Source organism: Lonchura striata, chromosome 4, assembly GCF_050655825.1.
Source record: "Lonchura striata isolate lonStrDom1 chromosome 4, ASM5065582v1, whole genome shotgun sequence".
Lineage (NCBI taxonomy): Eukaryota > Metazoa > Chordata > Aves > Passeriformes > Estrildidae > Lonchura > Lonchura striata.
In genome coordinates this window covers 74,872,881-74,894,627 of record NC_140706.1, presented here as the reverse complement: position 1 = coordinate 74,894,627, position 21,747 = coordinate 74,872,881, and the positions used below count along the sequence as shown (strand labels likewise).

The 21,747-nt window shown below is 36.7% G+C and overlaps 1 long non-coding RNA gene across 19 annotated transcripts in view; it reads left to right on the top strand.

The window, feature by feature from the left end:
- LOC110478808 (uncharacterized) overlaps positions 1 to 21,747 on the top strand; it is a 231,979-nt gene that overhangs the window by 60,263 nt on the left and 149,969 nt on the right. For 17 of the 19 annotated variants that reach the window (XR_014954997.1, XR_014954994.1, XR_014955004.1 and 14 more), the window contains 3 exons: positions 1,239 to 1,503; positions 15,117 to 15,452; positions 16,062 to 16,295. This is a non-coding gene — a long non-coding RNA (uncharacterized LOC110478808). Of the gene's footprint in view, positions 1 to 1,238; positions 1,504 to 6,836; positions 15,453 to 16,061; positions 16,296 to 21,747 lie in introns of all 19 variants that reach the window. The other 2 variants (XR_014955003.1, XR_014954999.1) reach the window with 2 other exon arrangements.

The window sequence follows — 21,747 nt, the reverse complement described above, 5'->3', positions numbered from 1 at the left end:
AAGATTTCTCTCCCCGTGCCCCAGACTAAGTGCTAGAATAGGACCACAAGTATGAACTGTAACCTTTGTTTCAGAAACATGGCATTAGGACCAGAAAACTTTAAATATGTGTTGCTTAATGATTTCTGTGATATAATAGCAGTTCACTGCTTAACTGAAACAGTAATATAAATAGCTCCTAAAACATTTTTTAAAAATATTTACCATAGAGCACTTAATTGGAAAAGATTATCAATTGTCCATGCTTTTCAAGAATGAGTGGCAGAGATAATGGATATATCTGGAGGGGAAATGTTATTGCCCAGGCTGCTGTTTGGATGGGACATTACATGGTACCTGGTGGTTGTCTGCTGTGCAAATCTGCACAGACTGTTTCAAGCAGGAAACAGGACATCTTAAGGCAGAATAAAAGTCCCTCTTGTCCCTATACCCTTTAAAGAATTTGTAGATGAGCCTTTCAGCACACTTTTTCTTTTCCAGTTCATCATTTTATGCATTCAAGTTGAACTGGGAGAATTGCAAGTTCAACCTATGTTAATTACCACAGTGCAGGATGACTTAGTGGTTTCCTTCATACTAGCTAGTTCTAAAACAGGGGGAGAAGAAAATATATCCACACTGCCCGTGTGTCTTTATGAGGAGCTGAAGCAGATTTTTGTGAGCTCTATGAACATGACAGAGTGTATCTTCTCATATACATTCTGTTCAGAGTTTTGCCATTAAATAACTGAGAATTATCTACTTGAAAATGTCAAATCTGATTGTATTGAGCCTTCACAATGAAGTCAAGTATGAAAAAGTCTTAGTGTTTTTAAACTGTAGGTATAAATTTGTGTTATAACACAGAAGGATTTAATGTTTGATATATTCTTTCTGTATTAAGAAAAACTTAGTGAAAGATCTCTTAATAAACGGATAACTCAATTAGATTGTGTGGATTCTAGTAAACTAGGTTAGGTAAAGGATGATTAACTTTATCTTCAGTCAAACTACTACTGAAGTTGACAGCTGAATTAATGATGTCTAAGTCAATAGCAAGTCTTTCAGTGTCAGATATGTCCAGAGGGACTTGGTCCAGGAGGCACAAAAGCAAATAGTTACAGATAAAAAAGTTATGGGCGCCACTGGGTAGGACCCAGACATGAAAGCTCAGGTTCAAGGAAGATATGTACTAATAGAAATCATGAAGGAGCAACTCAGATGTCTTCTTTGAACTTGTTTTTTTTTCTTTTTAACAGACATTAAATGGAAAGTGAGCATTTAAAAGTACAAAATATTTTCTGTCCAAAGTTTTGCTCCATTTTGATCAAACACCCAAAGTTTAATGGAACAAAAAGTGGTGTCTGAATCCTTTGAGTGATCACAGTTTTCACTAGGAGCTTTCCCTGGGGTTGTTCCATGGACACAGGAGAGCAGCAGCCTGCCCTGGCTCTCTGGAAATCCTCTCCCACTGCTTCTGCATAGAGAGGACGACTTGTCAACAGCATGACTTGATGCAAATAGGTAAGAATTCTTACTAAAGTTTGTGAAACATCCCTTACATTTTCTAAAATGGTTTGAAAGCCCAGCATATTTGGCAAAGACTTACTGCAAATACTTCCTTCGCTGAAAGTGTGACATTGGAAAATTGAAAATATTGACACTGGAAAATTCAACAATATATATAATTTTTGAGAGATATTTTGACTCACTTCCCCTGCTGCTGAGAGTAAAAATCCAGGCAAGTCTCTTTCTTGCAGCTAACCTTTCTCTTTCAGTTTGTTCCAACAAAATACTTCTTCAGGGTTACCTGTTTGTGTGACAGATGTCCTAGATTTTCATTCAAATCTGATTTTTGGGCAGCTTTTCTATTAAGCTCTGTGAATATTCATGAAGAGATTCTGATGTACCTAGAGTTGACTTAACTGGGCAATGAATCAATTGCTGCTAAAACTTATGTTAAAAGATAAACTAAAAGAGAAGAATAGAGGGAAAAAAACCTCCTATCTTTCCATCTTTTTTAGAAATATTGCACTGATTGAGAATAATTTGGGGCTGAAAGGATCTCGCATGGGACTGAGAGTGAAACTGTTGACTTTCAAGTACATGGTAGAATCTGAATGAGCAACAGAATCCTGATTTTTATTTTGTTTCTGCAAATGGCTTTGCTGTTCAACATAGCTGTTATGTGCTACCTCATTCTCCCAACTTAGTGTTCTGCCCCTGCTGATTTCCCAGTCACTGCCAAGCCAAATCCATGCCAGGCTTAGCAGCCACACACCCATAATTTAGCAATTGCATTTTGAACTCCAGGCATTTTAACAAATAATTGATAAGAGTTATTTTTTTCCTTCCTAGATAAAAACATTTGTCTCAGCTCAGTGTTCACAGAGACTGCTCTGTCTGCCTGCTTGATTTGTTTTCTATTTATAAATAGAGTTATATCTCCAAAGAGGTTCATTTATGAGGGAGATCAGCTCTAACCAGTAGTGTGAACTGAGCAGATTGGCGAAACAAAGCTTTGGAGGGAGGCTAAAATAAAGCAAATTAACTGTATAGCTTTCGTTTGGTTTCCATTATTCAAAGTAAGGTAGCACTGCAGATTTTTTTGAAGGAAAAGACACTGGAATCCCAAATATCCAAGCATCCACAGTCAGAGTCACTCTTTCTGATGATTTCTCAGCATCTTTACTCCCCCACTATTGACTTGCTACTAGCTGTACTTCCATTAGTTGTGTTATCCCAAAATATCCAGGCAAGAATAACACTTCACAGGCTCGGTATGTAAGAATAAAAAATCCTCAATAAGAATAGTCATGCTTTGGGATGATGTTGAGTATTCTCCTTTAATCCACAGAATCTTTTAGAACTTGAGTTTGGGAGGACTTTTCATCCCATGGGTGAGATTTCACCTGATGCTGTTTCCAGCAGAAGTGCCTGCATTTAATTTCTGAGTCTCATGTACCATCTCCCTTTAATAATTTTTTTTCCTTCAGAGATGGAGATAAGGTATCTGTGTGCCTGGAGATACTGGTACATATCTGACCTTTATGTCTTCTGGTAAATGGTTGGGATTTAAATTGCTTGGCTGGTGAAATGTTTCAGCTTTTCCTCGTGAGAGCTGAGCTTCTGTATTTGTGAGGCCCATTAAGAGTAGTACATGGTCACATCCTAGGACATGAGCTAATCTCTTTTTTTATTCAAACTGTCACTTAAGCCAGTGTGATTTCTGAAGTTCTATTTGTTATATAACAGTACTGAACAGCATCCTGCTCAATAGGATATAGGATATAGCTACCCAAATTATGTATATGTCTGTTTTGTCATGTATTCTAGAAAAAGATAAATCAAACTCCTTTGTTTAAATTTTATGGCTATGTTCATGGGAAAACCACAGGAACTAAGTATATACCAGGTACAACTTAAAACACAAATTCAATTTCTTTAAGTATGCTTCTCAGAATCCCTATAAAAGAATGTTCTAGTTTTTTGATGCCTTTCTATCCCATAATTCCTCCAGTCATAGTATACATCAAATAATTAAGTAAAGCTAGTTTCATATTTTTAATTCCATCTTTGTTTATATGTGTATATATAAATGGAAAAAAATGAGACCTGCTCAGAACTGATGCTAATACCTCCTTTTTGAAGTTTAGTGCTTTGACTAGAATGTCAGCTTTCAAAAAAAAGAACTGTGTGATTGTGTGAATAGTAATTTTTCTGAAGAGAATGAGAAAATGAAACTTGCTATTCTGGATTGCTAAAGTCTGAGACTTATTCTGACAGAGCCAAGAGCTGATAGGGCTCCCCTGGATGTTACAAATAAAAGCAGAAACAATTTAGAAAATGTAAATAGGAGGCTAAGAAAAAAAAAATGCTGTAGAATGAAACACTTTGATGCTTTGCTTTTTTTACAGACTGTCCCTGTGACAGATCTTCCTCACAAATAAAACAACAGATGCTTTAACACTGGCAAGTTTCATCCCTTAAATTTTAGAGAAAACCTGCAAATCACTTCATTTACTAAGAAACCTAGAGGGATTAAATAGATAAAAAAGCTGTGATGAACAGTTGATTCCAGTGTTTTTAAGGACATCATAAGATACTAACATGGACCAGCAGAGCACTGCAAATATTCTTACAGAAAATAACAGGTTGTCTCACAATTTTTGAATATTTCTCCCTTCACTTAACAAGTTCACAGTCTGAAATTCTGTCAAACTTTACCTGATAGCTCTTTTTTATCTTTTTCCTACCTCTGTTTCTGTAAGTCTTTCAGGAACAATTACTGGTGAATCTTTACAAGATAAAAATCAAGTAAGTTGGTAGAATACTTGAGGGAAAGCAATTCCACTGGTTTTTTTTTACAAATTAAAGATCTCAGTCCAACATGAACTATTTAATCCAATTGCATTAATTCCATGGGATTATTTAGGATTTTTAGAAGAGAGGAGGATGGATTGGTAATATAAGAATAGCCATGCACAATAGAACATGTTTTAAAAATTAAACTCATTTGGGAATTTTTATTATTTATTGTCCTATTTTGACAGGAATAATTTGTTCTAGGTTTCTGAACATCAAGTTTTCCTAGTCTTGCTCTGGACGCATGAGAAAATTTTCTTTTGTACTTAGTAATTAAGATGCTAATATATAATGAGTACTTGGTAATCAAGGTGATGCTACATCAATATGTGTTATTTTAAGTTGCACTCCTTGCTGCTTTCTTAGCCTCTTTCTCTCTGTGTATATGGTTGAATGCATTACTCACACAGATTTCAGCAGAGTGGGAATTGATGCCTGTTTGCCCTGGTGGACGGGAGCCCCTTTCTTTGAAAGAGGGGCAGCAGTGGCCAGCTGGACTCTGGCCTGAGCAGCAGGGCTGGCAGGGAAGGGGGATGATGCTGCATTAGGCACCACTGCCAGCATCCAGCTATCCACACTGCCTTTGCAGACAGTGCGAGAGCTAAGGGAATACATTCTGCCTTAGGAAATGCACATAGGTGTTCTTTTCCACAGGTGAAACTATGATAATTTAGCATACTTGGGACTGTGGCCAGTGCACTCCATTGAAGGGAATTAGTGCAAAACTTCAGTCTTTTTTATCATTTGTCATTTGTCGTGATAAACGCTGATACAACAACATGAATTGATGAATTGAGAGGTCAGGTGATGAATTGGAGAGGCCAAGGGCTATCTGAGCCTTTCCTGAGATATAAGGTGTAATGTTTCATGGAAACCAAATTGATTTGATGAGTAAGGAAGAGCTCCATTGCAATGTTTAAGGTACAGTTCCTGAGGAATACATGTGATTGGAACACTTAATTCCACCTGGGAATTGAAATCCCTGAGGTCTATAAGTGTAACTAGGCGTCACAGTGGGTCACCCACTGTAGCTCTGGCACTGTAACCATACACAGCCTTTTCCCTAGCAGCAGGAAAGCTAGAGGCTCTCTAACCAGCCTCCTTCTGCTGAAATATCAGTTTTCTTGTGCATTTTGGTGGGGTTTGTATGATCAAACAGTCTGGAAATGGTTGTCAGAGGAGATGAACCCCACATCTGTTTTAGTGTATTAATCCCTGTGTTACTTCAGTTAGTTGCTGTGGGAAATAATAATTACAACATCCTGCTAGTGCAGGAGACAATCCAAGAATTGGGATTTACAGTTTTCTTCAAAATGAAAAGCATGTGTTAAAAGTCATATTGATTATTTTAATCCCATCTCCCACAGCAATATAGTTCAGCAGTATGACTTCTCCTTGTCTGTAGTGTGCCTGGCAGGAGAGAAACAAAAACATTGATTTGCTATTGACTAAATATACTGGAAGATACTTGGTACTAACCATTTGAATAGGAAATGGGAGAATGTTCTAAAATAACATTTGCTACCACGCTTCATGATATTACCATAGAAACGAAGAGTTTTGTCTGAATGCTTTGCTTTCATACTTCTATTTTCACACAGAAAAGGGATGTTAGCTACTGGTCTTAAATAAGAAAACTGATCATTAATTTTGCATTTTGTAAAGTCCCACTAACCAGAGCACATTTGCAAAAAGATAGGCATCAAACAAAGAACATAGTAATTTAAAATTACAGGAAACTATGATTCAATACACCATTAAAGTGGTTCATTTAAATGTGTTTTAAAATATAATGGTGTTACAAAGCCTTTAAAAATCTAAGTAAAGGAAAAGGTGTCTAGATAGCTCAGTGGCTTTCAGTCAGATGTTGAAGCACACATCTATTTATGTCCTTTCAAAAGCAGCTTGAGTTGTCAGGCAAAGAAAGCTGTGTCAAGGCTGTGATTTGATAGAACCAGTCAAATTCACTTGTGATGCTCAGAGAGCTCTTGAAGCATTATGAAAAATACTTCTAATGGCAATGAATTGGCTGCTTCAGTAATGGTGATGGGAAGATGATGCCATGAAGATAAAATATGCAACTAAGAGACCATGAACTTAGGGCCTTCTCTCTGGTGGATGATGTGGAGAGTTTGGATTTCTCTCTGGTGGGTATCTCTCTGGAGATGTAGGTGTTCTATGGTTCCTGTGTTGTATCTCCAGCATCAGAGTAAAGCCAGCTGGCAGCTAATCTCAATGTATTGCATATTCCAAACCCTGTTAATCACGTGCCTACAATTATGATTCAGATAGTCACTCTGGCTTTAGTAATTAATATTGTTGGTAAAACTGACAGTAGACCTCAATGGTAACAGTTCTCATCATTTTAATTAGGACAGTATTTTCCCCCATCCTGTGCAGGTCCAGAGACCTACAGTGGGTTTAGTCTCCCTTCACTGCTTGTGAAAACAGTGTGATAAAAAATGCTCATGGAGGTTTTCTTGTCCCTTTAGCAGTTTGGCTCCACCAGGAGTGTGCACAGAAGTGGATTTTAGGAAGCCCAATATAGGTGAGCCCAGTGTGGAATGGAGAAGGAAGCAAACAATAGGGAATGGCTGTGCAGATTGAGTTCTTAAGTAAGTAAAAAATAAGTACCTGTCCCTGCATCAGGAGCAGTTCTCTTTCTCAAGCAAAGAGAAATTCCTTCACAATGATGCAGCTTCTTGATTCATAAAGTTGGAGGAAGATTAGACACACTGCGTGAGACATGGAACTGGAGTGGTCCCTGTGAGGATCCCTGAGCTGCCAAAGCTGATAACAGAGCAGCAGCAATTTATACACTGCCAGGAAAAGGCTGGCCTGTCCCAGCTGAAGTACTCAAGCTCTTGATTTGTACACATGAAATTAATTTTAAGGGTTTACTCAACATTCCCATGTTTTTGTTTGTTTGGGTTTTTTTTTTTTGTTTTTTTTTTTTTTTTTTTTATTAGCATGTGTTTCATTAAATCCACAAGGTATGATTACCATGCAGTTAAAATAAGTTTTTCATAATGAAATGCATGAATTTATATCCTTAACAGCCATATTGCTTGATTTAAAACTGACATTAAGAACATTTAAAAATGCCTCTATAGAATGCAGCTAGCATACATAGCACAAATTTGCCATTAGTGTAACACACTGTGATAAATTTAATAGATTAGCAGAAAAAAATATTAAAGCAAGTGAGTAATAACAGTTAACAACTTTGAAAAGCTAACTGCTTTAAGTTAAAATCTTTGGAAATATTATCATTGGTAGCACTGTTGAGTATTAGTGAAGCCTCATACATAGATCCCTTTAGAGCTCTTAAATGGTACAACAATGCACTGTGGAATAGTAATGAAAAATTTATGTAATTTCAAAAAAAGATATTCAAAAAAAGATCATTCATTACTGGTCCAACTTTCCTGGATGTTAGGGAAGTGAGTTAACTCTAAGTGCTTGTTTCAAACTAGATTTCACACTGGAAGTAAGAAAAGACATTTGCCTTCCAGGTACTTAATGATTCCATTAGACAATGATGGATTTTTTGTATTATAGAGATTCTTAGAAGATGAAAAATACTGATTGCTTCCCTTCTCTAATATAGCAATAGTTCATGTCTCAGAACTAGTTTGATTGTCAAAGTGAATAATATTTTAATATGTTTAGAGATGGCCTCATTCTTCTTGGTGGAAAAATGAAATTACTTTTGACATTAGGGTGTTTTGTTATCTGTTCCTTGAGTAGCATCAATATCACATAATTTTGATGGCGTGCTTCAGGTGTGATTTCTGGAAACAAAATGCAAGAGAAAAAATGTCCTTAATGCATCACAGTTTGAGTTCTTTCTCTGTAAATAGTAGTTGTGTGTTATAGCAAAAATATTTGGGTTTTATATGGAATGAAAACTAAACTAAGCAAAAGGTCTCTATCAGAATGTTCTCTTAACTAAAATAAAATCTAAAAAATAATAGATCTTAAATTGAAATAAAATAAAAGTTTTAAAATTTATTCTTTAGCAGTAAAACGTTTCACACAACACTGTTTGATTTCTAAGGCTGACCACAGTGAACAATGACAATATCTAAAGGACATTCTGAATGAGAGTGTCTACCCACTTTAAGGATAATTTATAGTCTGATTTATGTTTATTGTACGTAGCAACTAGCAACTCTGTTGAATATTGTAATTTAAGTAAATAGGCTTAATATTTATTGATTTTTTTAAAAAAATTAATGTACATAAATACATTTTTTCCTCTAATTTTCTTAATATTATTATGTCTGGTGTCAATCAGTTTCAATGTTCTCTGTATTATTACAGTCATTGCATTCTCTGATTTTCATCATGACATTTAAGTTAAAAAAAAAAAGTTAGGAAGGCATTTTCCATCTGGGAGCATTTATAAGATCAAATGCCAGAGATCCAGTTTTACATTTCTGCCATTCCCAAAGGGAAAATTACCTTGGACTCCATCTGCTTCTGTTCATTTTGAATTAGGGAGGAAAAATTAATCCGAGTTCTACAAAAGTAGAAACACTTGTGGACAAATCTCTAAATTTTAAGTGCAAACGGAAATTCTCAGTGTGAGTGTAAAGGAGGATAATTAAAGAGACAATTTCATGACCACAGAGATTTTAAGAGGGGCATGGGGGTGTTAGCTAGCCTGGGGAGTTTGTCTGTGATAAAGTGTCTGGGTATTTCCAGCTCTCAGGTTGGACACAGCAGTCAGTGTGGAAGAGTGACTATGTGAAGAAAGGAAATAAGATGTGCTGTAGGAAAATCTGCCTGAATATCTGCTCTGAGATCAAGCTGGCCTCACATCTGCCCAGGAACTTGGCTGTCCTCCTCTCTGGGTTTGCTGCTTGAGTAAGCAATGCATTGTGACTGGCAGGCTTAGCTCCTCTCTTTGCATTCCATGCCCCTCACAAGTGCAAAAAAAATTACCAAAAGCCTGAGGAATGTTCTGTCTTCTGGCTTTCTTTTACTACAGCAGTTCATTCTAATATTTGCATCATTTGGAGTGCTGGCAGCTGAAATGATACAAAAGCAGAGAGCTGGCTTCAAAGTCAGAGATGAGTAAATGATCTTGCTGTCAAAAGTGAATCCTGAATCCAATGGCAGAGAGTGACACTGGATGGACACAGCTCCTAGAACCCCAAAGGACCTTTAGTGCAGGGTGTCACCTCTCCTGTTTGGGCATTTGTTCTCTGAGCAGGCTCTGCCATGTTGCCCCCTTGGGCACTGTGAGGAAGATGAGTGTCTGATAAAACCATGCAAGATAGAAAATCAGCTGAAAAACGATGAAACCAGGAAATGCTGAGGACAGGGACATGCCTGCCTCTCTCTGGGGTTTGGGCATCTTACACAATGCTTCCTGGCAATTCCTTCCTTTAGTGGAATTTTCAGTACTAAGCCTCCTGTTTTCTTTAAGAAGTGAGTCAAAAAGAGCAGGCAGACAGCACTCTTGATGCCTTCACACCTTTTTTTTTAAATTTGAGAAGTTATGTGAAAAATAATAAATCCTAAATAATTATTTGAAATGCCTAGTTTATGGAGTTTATTTGTTTTTAATTAACAGTAGGCTCACTGTTTTGTGTTTGCCTAAGTCCAGTATCCTGTTCAGGTGGCTGTTCTTCAATCCCTGCTTTTGGGTAAGTGCAGCATCATTGCTTTGCCTGGCTTCTGCTTTGTCAGAGCTGAGCTGGCACCCTGCTTGCATTTTTCATGACTTCAGTTTGCCTAAGCTACACCCTTTATCTGCTTCTCCAAGGCTGTTCTGTTCTCCTGTCCTTATCAGAGTAAAGGGCTGTCCTTATCACCATAACTCAGAGCTGCTCCCGTGCAGTGCAGGCAGGGAATAAATGGTGTAAGCAGCAGATCCAGCAGACACATCAATGAAACCCATTTTGAAATGTATTCACTGCCATAGCAAAGAAAGCAGTTGACCTAGCCAAATAATCAAATAAAACAAACAAACAAATAAATAAGAGAGAGAGAAGGAAAAAAAAAAAAACCAACAAACTTCTGAGGAAACCTATGTTTTTTTAAAAACAAGGAATAAGGAGTAGGAAAAAAAAGGACTGTCCATGAAAATCAGAATGGGGGAAGATTCTTGTATTCAGTGAATCTGAAAATTCAGCAAACCTGATGTAAATCTGAGATTGTTATACTGAAGTAGTGCTTTAGAGGAGAAACTAATCTGGAAAGAAAGAACCCAAGACTGAATTCTTACAAAGCATTTTTTTATTATGAATATGCTTTTTCAGTGTAACTAGGGAAATATGCAATCAGGATAAAAGCACAGAAAATTTAAAGTTATATAAGACAAAAAGCTAAGAATTCATACTAGAAAAAGCTTTGAAATTATTAACATAATATCGGGCCATATCCCTGCATCTGTAATTAGTTGGGATGGCATCATGCTTCACAGGAATGGTGGAGATTTGTGTTTATTTCTATTTTAGCCAAATGTGATTATCCATTAATCCAATGGATTCCTATAATAACTACAAGATGTTTTGAGACATTGCAGCTTCTAATGTTTTGCCTGTTGCAACAGGCAAGACTTTTGTCATTTTGTAAGATTTTTGTAATGCTCAGAGTAACTCCCCTCCATTTTCTGCAAAAATGCAACTAAATTCCTGTAGACCAACCTGAATAATTGATGTGTGCAATTGTTGTTTATACCTTCAGATGCATCCAGATAATTTACATTGCACTCTGTGACATGGCAGTTTTTCTTACTTATCTACGTATTTCTCTTATCTCTCTAGAAGAGAGTTAAGATCCCTTACACAATAGGATCTAGGGTTTAATATTTAAATCTTTCAATCCACTGGAATACTGAAGTTAATTGTTCAAAATAGTAAAATTTTGATGTAATATTTCATTCAGGTTTTGTACACATTTCTGTTGTGTGTACTTCTTTCCAGAGCTGGAGTTGCAATAGGTTTTGTATTGGTACTCCATTCAAGTATTCAAGTAACATCTCTTTACTTAACTAGGAGACTGCAATGAAATTTACAGTTGTCTTTGGAGTGCTGAATTCTCTTGAAATTAAGACTAAATATTTGATCATTATGCTTTCTACTTTCAATATTTCTTTATGCAAGTAGATACAGTGAATTACATTTTAAAAGATCTACCCTCTGTGGTGTTGCACCATTCATGACACCTTCTTCTTGTATTTTAAAGGTATCACTATTATCCACTGGAATTATTTTTCTCCCATCACTTACTGCCTCTTCCCATATCCACGATTTCTCAGCAATCGTTTGTATTACTGCCTTGATTCATTAGAATATATTACTGGAATAGCTAATTTGTATATATTCATAAAATACTATCTATCATTCTCCAATGACACTTTTCAAATGTGAAAAGTATTTTTAAAAAAGGCCAAGTTGTCTTGTGGTTCTCAAGTTGTCAGTGTCCCTTCTCCACAGCCGGACACACTCTGAAACACGAAACAGGAGAACAACAATTACATGCATTAAGAAATCTGTTCTGTGGAGTTTCTAATTCCACATTCCTAGTCTGAATGCTTTCTCTCCCTGTATTTCTTGTTCTGTTGAGGGCACAGCTGCTCTCAGCATCTGTAGCCAGTAGTGCAGTTGTCATCACAATATGCAGCAAGCAGAGAAAATGAGAAATCATTAGGTTAGTCTGGGAAAAAAAAAAAGGTGAAAAAAGTGTGTAAAACACACATTTAAAAGTGGTTTTAAATCTGACAAAGAGGCAATCAAGGCTGGTAGGATGTTGATGCAGTTCAGTTCCACTGAGGATCTGAGTTGCTTTAAGCTGTGCATGTTGAAGCTCGTGAGCGACAAACCGCTGTATCAAAGAGGCGTACAAACAGGGTATTACAATAATCCAGACTTGGTGTTATAAAACACATGAATCAAGAGCTCAGCACCCTGTGGAGACAACAAGCTTTAATCTTTACCCTCTACTAAATTCCTGAAATGGTATTAGGTAATTACGACTCTCAGAGTCTTATCTTGCGTACTGAGCTGAAAATGGGAACTTTTCCGTTGACGTTATTGACGTTTCCGCTTACTCTACTTCATTAAATGATCTCCAGAGTTCCCTTTGTTAATTGATTGGGATTTCTCGAGCTGTCATTCATAACTCATGCAAATTTCCAGCACTCAGATCAATGCAATTACTTTCTTCCTTTGCCTTTCCAGCACTTAAGGTATTTTAAAACTAGAATTGACACTAGTGTTCCGAGAATGATTTTGTCAAAACAGGGTAAAAGGCCTTTAAAGTAAAATTAATCCTCCTTTTTGTACCAAGACTATAGCAGAAGAACAGTTATTCACTTTTTTAACTCCTTCCATGATGCCTCCTGAAGGTCACCGACCCAGAGTGTTAAGTGACACTTAACATATTTGGGTCAATGAGGAGGAAATAGTTGCAGACTTTAAAAGTATCTGTATTCCCCTGTGAAATTGTATCATCTGCTGCTGTGGAAATCCTAAATGGCACGATTTTTCATGTTGGATTAGCAATATTGTTCAACAGAAAGAAAAAATAAATACATCCGGGAGCATTTTCTATTCTCTTATGAGAGTGATGTATAGGTTTTTACTGCCTAGTTCCAGACATGAAAATTTACTATTTCCTGATCTTGAGCAAAAACGTAATTCCAGCTTTATTTAAAAGGAGAATTTAACACATAATATAGCATAGAAGAGATGCAATAAAACTTGGAAAAAACTTAAGTTAATAGATGACAGAGGAAAACAGTCACACACAAAATATGCAAGAGAGGTGGCAATAACAAGGAAAGCCAAATTAAAATTTTTATGTTCCTAGAATATGTATAGGAGCATCACCCAAATGCTCTGGCCTAGAATTAAGGGGTTCCCTACATTTCTAAACATTTATAGTGTAGATACAGCTTCAGCAAGGTTAAACTTAAATTTCCAATTGACAAATAATTGATAAACAATCGACTTCTAAGAGAGAAAATTTTTATGCCATTTTTATGTTGTCTTATTACGCAAACCCTTTTAAAGCTGGAAAGAGTGGAAGGTTTATTGGTTGGTTTTATTAATCTTAGGAGAAAGAGGCCATTTCCACAATATTTCAGGATATTGCTTCAGTTTCACTTCTGTTTTAAATACTAAAAAGAATAAATTTTCTAACTTTTATGCAATGCACACCAAATTATATAACTTTGGAAATATTTGTTAGGTTCTGACCAGACAGTGGAGTGATACAAGGCAATCAGATCACTCCAAAGTTAGAGCTGAATTATATTTTCCTTTTACATTAGTTGTTCCTCAAAAATGCACTTTCTTAAGTGCTGGAATGAGAATGCAATGCTGCAACAGTAGTTCTGAAACACAGAAGTGCTTCAATGATTGCAATAAATGCCTGAGAAATGAAGCACCACATTTAAAAAAACTGCTGTAGAATGAAAATGGTATTTTTTTCCTCATTTTCCTCAGTATTCCATAGGTTAGGGTATTCTCCTGTGAGTTCTCTTTTCAGGAGCTTTTACTCACCATGTTCCACCTAGCTGGTGGAATGTCCTAGGCTCCATATTGCAGCTATTTTTATTTTTGGTATCTGACACAGTTGCTATCTATGTAGTTGATGCCAAGTTCCCTCTGTCAGTGCCTTTGTAATCCAGTGTAAGGCAGGGATGTCAGGGATGTGAGTTACTCACAGTCTGTGGTGAACAACTGCATTCTGTAATGCCTTTTTACAGGGAGAAACCATTGGATGAATTCTGTAACAGCTTCCATTTGTTTCCCTTTGTTCCAGACAGGCTGGGTGCATCAGAAACCCTAGAGCATACCAATAATGAGTGCTGAGCACACCTGAGGAAATAGAGGAAAGTTTGCTTTTTGGGGAGAGGAGAAATTTAGGTTCATTTCTTCTCCTTGACTCAGATTGTGGAGGAGAAATTAATTTCTGATGGAGGTATTTATAATGAGCATCCACACTTTTTGTGTGTCCTGAGTATATCCAAACAGTGTATTTAATATTCAGCAATAATATGTTTTCAGTTTTTGTGATCTTACAATTGGGAGCACTGACATCAGAATTCAAGCAGTATATATTTAAAAGCTGCTCAACCCCATGAGAGGTATTTTTGCAGTAATACTTTAGTTACATGGATTTAATTATTCTCCTGGAGAATCGTTTTTAAAATTAAATAGTGTCTGTGCCTTGAAAAAAAAAAATCACTAAATAAGTGCACATTTATTCCATGTGTTTACTGCCTTTGTTGCATATCTGTCAAATAAATAAATACAAAACAATTTACTGAGTTACGAAGGGTTATCCCTAAATAAGGAGAATGATTGTTAGAGTGTTATTTCCAACCAGATTATTATTATGCATTTATTCTTAACTGCCCTCTGTTGTAGGTTTCATTATGCTGCCAGCTAGAAATGACAGCCTGACAGCTCTGTTGTTTCTCTGGGTCACTTTTATCTCAGTGGCTGAATACTCAAACCTCATTAACTTGTTGCCAGGACTCCAGAACTGCATGGATTGATGTCTGCAAATATAACCTATTTAGTAACAAGTAGTTTTGCATTAATTTTATTTTTCTGATGGGGGAAAAAGCCACAGCTGAACACTGGGAAAGGGGCTGTTGTTCTGGGTACTTCAGTGAGTACTTACACGAGTCATTTTCTACATATGACAGATTTCTGTTTTGCTAAGTAAACTGAATATATTTTCAAGTCACTCAAAAATTTTAGCCTATATCTAATCTATTTTATTTTTTTGTTGTTTTGCTCTAGAGCAGCTGGATTACTAGAACCTCCTCTGTTAGTAAGCCAGCCTCACATACGTATCAGTAAAAAGAATCCAACCTGGCAACAAGTGTTCTGCAGTTGAAGACTACATGTGCCCAAAGGAGTCTGTGTTTATGCTCAAGGGGATCCTGATTATTGTTCTACACTCTTTTGCAACCGCTCCAAAAAGTTGAGTGAGAATCAAATTTTTATATAGCAATCAAAAGTAATTGAAATTGAAAATGTATCAGTGGCTGGCAAAAGAGGAATGTGGCTGTGCTTTGTGTGCCTTACTACATCAACAGAAGGAAAAAGTGACAAACCTCCAGGAAAAGCTCCAAGGTGAGGCATCTCAGGAGATGTAGTAATAATACCCACGCAGCACAAAATAATCATTGAGATGGCTCCTTCCCTTTCTCCATGGATGTATTTATCTCTTCAGTGTCTATTGCACAGCATATAAAATAGCAAACAATGAAGGCATCTTCCCTTTGAATATTATCTGCAATTAAAGCAATTACTTAAAAAGAAAGTGAGTTTTAACTTTGAGGCCTGAGTATAGGCTAAGTATTCCTTAAATTTTAGATGTCAGTTTGAATATAATGTAATTTGGCAATGTGGAAAATTAGTAGGTGTTTTTCTCCATTAGCATCATATTACCTGGTGAAAGCAGGACCATGAATGACATCATGAATGACATTATAACTAGCTGGCATGAGAAGATTTCTTTTGGTTCATTTAACACATTGAAATTATATTAATTTTTAAAAAGTCTTTATACTGAAACTCTTGAAACTTCTGTTTCGACCATTTTAATAAGTATGGACTAGGCGTCTTCTCCCTGAGTCACAAAAACTACAAGAAGAATGACAGATAACACTATTTAGGAAAAAATTATGGGAAGGTGGGAGCTATATGTGTGTCCTTACCTGCAGTTTCTTTCCCAATCAGGATTGAGGCATCTTGGCAGAAAGTGGAAGAAAGCTCCAGCCTTTTACTGCTGAACTGTGCACGTCAGTGAGCAGCACATCAGCTGTCAAGGCTGTAAATCCAGCACTTCTCACGCTGTAAAGGGAGCAACCACATATTCACATTTTGTTTCCAAGGTGATGGATGTAAAAAGAATCAAAGCCTTCCACTAAACAAATCAAGGTATTCTTGTGCTGTGCTACGTAAGTAGTTTAGGTAAGTAACCCTAAACCTTTTCATGACATTCAAAAAAATTGTGTAAGGGGTAACTCTGTAGTCTCAGAAATTCAGGTTTCTGCTCTGCTTGAGCTCTACAAGTGGAAATCCCTGAGTGTAGCACAGACACTGCACTAAAGCAGAATTTACAGTGCTGAGCAGCACTGACTGCCCCAGGCTGCTTGATGCTTGTACAACAGCAGCACTGACTGGATTTCTGTTTCCCATTATCTTTTGACCTTCTGAATGAAATGGAGTTTTGATAGTGAGAAATCTTTATCTTTGACCTAATCCTGCTTCATACCATTAGAACAGAGCCAGCACCAAAGAGTGTAAACACCCAGAAGGGTCAAAAGCTTCCCAGCTTAGTCTGTGTCTGATTGCAGTTGAATCATTCCTGGTTGCAATGGCTGCTTCTTTATTTGTGTAGGTGTTTGGCTCAATAAATAGCACTGCTTTCTTGTGTAAAGGCTCTTCAACATTCTGTAAAAATTGTAAATATAACTTTACAGGGGATTCATAAGCATTCTTAATCCCATCAGGCACACATGGATAGTGTAGTACAGACTCTTTGAAACAATGATTGTTGGATATGACTGCCTAATATTAAGCAAGTAAGGGTCAGATTTTTCAGGTGAGGTGACTATCTGCAGCTTTTGCAGATTGCTGAATGGCAAAATGTCTGGCACTATCCAGGAAAGAAGCACTCATTGAAATACCTGATTTCCTCAGGACTGCGTGCATTTTCAGAGTACTTATGCCATGCAGGCAGAACTGCCAGCTTTCTAATAAAAATTGATCTCTCAGTAGGATCTTAATTAGTTGCACAAATGTGTCTTTTTCTTAATACCCATATTGTAAATATGTCCTAAGAAGAAAGGCTGAAATGCCTTGATAAATACATATAGTAAAAGGCATAGACAGAGCAGGACATAAAGACATATGGCAATATGGACAAAGAAGCTTCCTTGACAAAAGAAATAAATGGCATATGTAGTTTGAACACCTGAGTAGGGACAGTTTAGATGAAGAAGAAAGATAGGCAAATTAAAACCGAAAAATGACTGAAAATTGGTATAGACCTCCCAGGCAAGATTTAAAAAGAAAAGAAAGATAAGGAAAGCCTATAAGAAGGATAGATCATCAATCATTGGAAATCCAATTAGTTTATATTGACTGGCTGGAAATTATGGACTTGATAAGGGGTACCTCTTCCTGAGGACAGGAGTCCGTTCTGAAAGATTTTGCAGGCTATTCAGTAAAAGTATAGGCTATTTTGTACTTGCTCCTCATATTGCTGCAAAACAAGACAAGGATGATAAATAAGATAAAAGTTGAGAGTTATCTAGGATCTAGTGATCTCAATGTCATCAGAACTTTAAATGCCCTTGAGGTTATAAACATGAAAGACAATATCTCAAAATCACTGGGCTTTAAAATATAAATAAATAAAAATAGAGAGCGAGTGCATGTGGAATGAATTGGGGAAAAAAGTTGATTAAAATCAATTTGGGCTTTGGGAATTTAGTGTAAAAAAGTATCTAGATAGCACAGAAGCATCCCTGGGAGCTGGCCCTCAAGAGACCCTTGTTTAATGAGAAATGACTGGATTTTTTATACTCCTGGATGGTGTAGTTTGGAAATAATTTTTGTAGTCTCTTGGGAAATGTACCAGTCAAACAATTACTTCTCATGAAAGCCTTGTCTCTTGCTTCAGAAGACATTGTTTGCTTACAGTGATTCTTTAAATGAGACATTGCAGTGTGAAGGGGAGAGATTACAATAAAGAATGATACTTCTAGGAAAAACAGGGGAAAAAAGGTGCATTCACTGAAAATGTTAATGACTTTGCAGATCTTCCTGTTAGAATAGGGTTAATTTTGTCTTCCCAGAAATAACACTCCTCTTGAGTTATGTAAAATCAGCCAGTTGAGGAGAGTAAAGGAGTAAGGTATGCTTATCATATGGAAGTCAAGAGGGGTTTCTCTTAAAACAAAATGGCATCATAATTTCATAGCACAGGGAAGGCTGATGTTTGCCAGGGCTTGTCTAGATTAAAAGCAGTATTTGCTGTGATTTTTTTTTCCTTTAGCTTTGTTTCTCTGGTCTTCAGTGATCTTAGTAAGAGGCACTGCTCAGGGAATGTGCAATCTGCCACACTGCAGGTAGTGGAGTCAAAATTGTCTTTTTTCTCTCAGAACTACAAAGCAGCTTTATTATGCAGAGACATCCTGTGTTCCACCTTTTAAGACAATACTTCCTAGTGTTCTGATCTGTGTGTAACCAATAGCTCCGTGGTTAAAACACTTTCATGAACCATTGGAAAATTTGTGACAAAGGAAATTAATGCCTCTTGTTCTGAGTGAATGAGTACTTGTATGGCTGGGCTATTCATTAGAAATATCAAGAATTCAAGAAATTAATGAAATTCTATTTTCTTCCTTGCAAAGAGTTTGAAGTGAAAATAAATTTTAAAATAATAAGAGTATTTTATGTAACATGCATTTTTTTCATTTTAATGGATTACGTTTAGGCAACAATACATAACATTTTATTAAAATCAGTTGTTCTGACATCCATGCACACACATCCCCCTTCTTAATATCAAGAGTAAGCTGGGGGTGGATGTACTTTTGTTTGGGGTTTTTTTACTCAAGTGTTGAATGGAAGAATCAATTAATCCTCTAAGTCTAATGGGCTGCCAAGACCCTGATCTGGAGAGAACATGGAATAGAGAGGTTTCGTCTGTGACTTTGTAGTCCAAATATTTAAAGCATGTTCTTTTCATTTAAGATGAATTTAATTTTTATTTAGCTAGGTAGTTTCCTAGTAAAAGCAGGTGTAATTGTTACTTTCATAAACCAAAAGCTTCCTGCTGTGAGCCATTTTCCTTTTTCAGAATGCTGCCTGGGACTTTGGCCTCAGCCTACAGTGACATCTGAGGAATTTCACATTGCAAATTACATTCAGTGTTTGGCAGTGTTTGGTACCTCAATGTACACACATCTCAAGATGTTTGCTTTTGCAACTGACTTTAAGAAGTTTGACAAGGCAATTCTAAATCAGAGGAGGAGAAGTTCAGGTATAGGGCTCAGGGAACAAACAGATAATCATATTTCCTTAAGGTAAACTGATGGTTAAAGAGACATAAATTATAAATAGACGTTGTCAAAATAACTGAGATATTCCCTAGTTTTCACTATCTGTGTAAAACTTTATTTTACACAGATAGTGAAAAGTACTCTTAGAATATTTTTTTCTGGAGCTTGTAGCATAAAATCTGAAAAGCATCTTGGATTTTCCATTCTTGATGCTGAAGTCTGTGGTAGAAAAGAGAGAAAGAGAGAGAGAAAGAATTGAATGGTTATATCAGAGAAACATTTCACTGATTTTGGTTTTGGTTAATATCATGAAAATTTGATGACCATTTATCAGATCAAATTAATTTTGCAAATTAACCTGTGGCACTACAGAATGTGGATTATCTTAATTATGGAAATGTGGTTTCCATTACTATTTCATTATTATACCATCCTATTTATGACTTTATGGTAATAATTGCAGGGCATAATTTTCACTGATATTATCACACCCCAAATTGCTCATTCTGCTGCACATTATTTCACAGAAGCTGTTAGGTGCACCTGCTAAGAAGATATACTGCAAAGTTAAACAATATTTCAAAGAGAGATTCAAAATTAAGAATGTCTAGAGATGATTAATTGATAGTCTCTAGATGCAATAGTGATAGGCCTCTCAAAAAACTTCTAACATTATAATGGTGAACTTTGGTGTAAGATATGATAGTATTAATGTTTCCCACTTTTTGTGATGGAAAATGAATTATTGAATTTGAATAAACTAATTCAGTTCATTTTCAAAGATAAACTCCTCAGTAAAACCTTCCTCAGTGCCTGCAGTTTTCTCTTTTCTCTTTCATGGTTTGCACAGAGGTCCATGGATTTTCCCCAGGCAGGGCATGCCCACACAGGTGAATTAAATTATTTGCATTTGTGTTGGAGAGTGATTACTGGGAACAGCAGAAAGGAACAACTCCTAAGCATTGTGCTAGTGCAGCACTGTGGTGTGTGCACAAATTATGGAGGGTAAAAAAGAGTTTGATGTCTTTTTGTTTAGCCCAAGTGACTGTGACCATCAAATGAAGATGTCACAGAGCTTTAGCTGCTGCAATATCAGCCAGAGCTTTGCAGATTTGTGCAAGTTCTGGCTTTTCTGCTTTGAACAGGTTCCATGTTTTACTCAATCCACCTCAGTACTGTTCATTCTTTCACATTCCTTAGCAGCCAGTGAAGTGTCCTCAATTATTTTGAATTATTTTGCTGTGAGATGTCCCAAGTTCATTAAATGTTGAAATGTAACAGCTTAAAAAGCCAAACCTGTTGTCACATAAAGACCCAGTATGAGTGCTTGTTGTAAAGGAACGTAATGGTTTCTCGAAAACCTCCCACAGAAGCAGCAAGGACTACATTTTGAGCTGTGGGCAAGGCATGATAGTAGTTTTGAGAACCTAAATTTGAGCCAGTAGTCCCAGGCAGCAGAGGAATGCCAGTCATTTTTTTTTTTGCAGCGGGCAATTAATATGCATGAGTCTAGAATCCTCCCTGGGTTTGTGTGATAAAACACCATGAAGTTGATTGGACAGCTTTTCCCTTGCAAAGTGTAGCTTGCCTTTGATTCTGAGGAAAGTCCTGACTCTGTTTGATTATAAGGTCCTGCACAAATCCCCAGGGGAGGTAAGCAGAGGTCCCTGCACGTTGTGTCTGTCATAATTTTCTTATAACGGCTCTATTATGGCTAATTCCCTGGAAGTCAGCTGTAAAGCTCAGCAGGTCCCCTTCTGATATCCTTCACATTTGGATAATTAACTGAGCTGTTTGAACAACAGAAACTTTATAATGTTCAGCAGTGGGAGGCTGGCAGCTGATCAGCTTTACCTTCATCAGCACTTGTCATTTTAACACTTGAAGGGTAATGTTTCAGGATGAATATAATCTTCAGCAGGAAAAGAAAAGATTTTAAACGTACTGGAAAATAAGGGCTTCGATAAATTTGTTATGCAGACTCTAATACTCCTTGTGTTGCATTGCTCATGTACTCTGCTGCTGCCTTAAGAAGGATTTAGTCAACCTTGTATCTCCACAAAGCAGGCTATGCTTCATTGCAATGGAAAAACAAGTAAAGAATCCTGAGGAACGCATCCCTGGCATCCTGAGAAATGGCATGCAAGAAAGCTTGGTGCTGATCGCAGCACTCTTACCCAGACAAAACTTCATTTGTTTAGAAACAGTAAATTTAAATAGCTGCTTATTTTTTCTTCAATTCTTTTAATAGTTAAAAACTACCCAAGTCCCAAGCCTCTCTGCATAGCTCAAACAAGCAGAATTGTTGGTTTCTACTGAAATTCATGTCTATAGGACACTGCAATGTGATC